Here is an 805-nt window from a genome sequence, read left to right as displayed (position 1 = left end):
CCCTCCTCTTCCTCCCTCCCCTTCCCTGTGTTCCCTTCCGCTTCTCCCTCATTCTCTATCCTCTGTCTTTGTCTCTTATCTCCTGCCCTTTGTCTCTCAGGAGCAAATGAATCTCCTCTTGGTCTTGGGGTGTCCTACACCAATCCTGATCCCTACATTGATAACTGAACAAGATCTAGAACCTTCTAGGAGGCAACCCTCTGAACAGATCTGTGAGGGAGGCTCTATGATGGGTGACTGAGATGGGAAGATGTACCCTAAAGGTGGATGGCACCATTCCACAGGCTGGGGTCCAGAACTGAATAGAGAGGAGAACGCAGCTGAGCACCAGCCTTCATCTCTCTCTCTGCTTCCTGACTGTGAATGTGACGTGAGCGGTTGCCACATGCTCCTGCCACCGTGCATTCCCCACCATGACAGACTATGCTGGGATGGTGAAGCAAAAAAAACCCTCCTTCCTTAAGTCTGCCTTTGTCAGGAATGGATCACAGCAACAAGGAAAGTAACGAGTACATCTGTTTTGTTCAGTTTTGTCTTAGTTTAGGTTTGGGTTTATTCTCCCAGCACTGGGGATTAAATCTACCACTGAGCCCCCTCTTTACTTTTTGTTTGAAAGCAGTCTCACTAAATTGCCCAAGCTTGCCTTGAACCTGCAATCCTCCTGCCTCATCTTCAGTGGCAGGGATTACAGACCTGCATTACCAAGCCAGGGCCAGAATAACCTGGCCTTTAATGCTGTGAACACATCCACCCAAACCATCCTTAAACCATTGTTTGTTGCATAGGCTACCTTTGACATCTCCAT

Source organism: Grammomys surdaster, unplaced genomic scaffold, assembly GCF_004785775.1.
Source record: "Grammomys surdaster isolate TR1022 unplaced genomic scaffold, NIH_TR_1.0 554, whole genome shotgun sequence".
Taxonomy (NCBI): domain Eukaryota; kingdom Metazoa; phylum Chordata; class Mammalia; order Rodentia; family Muridae; genus Grammomys; species Grammomys surdaster.
Note: the sequence above shows the minus strand (reverse complement) of the source record.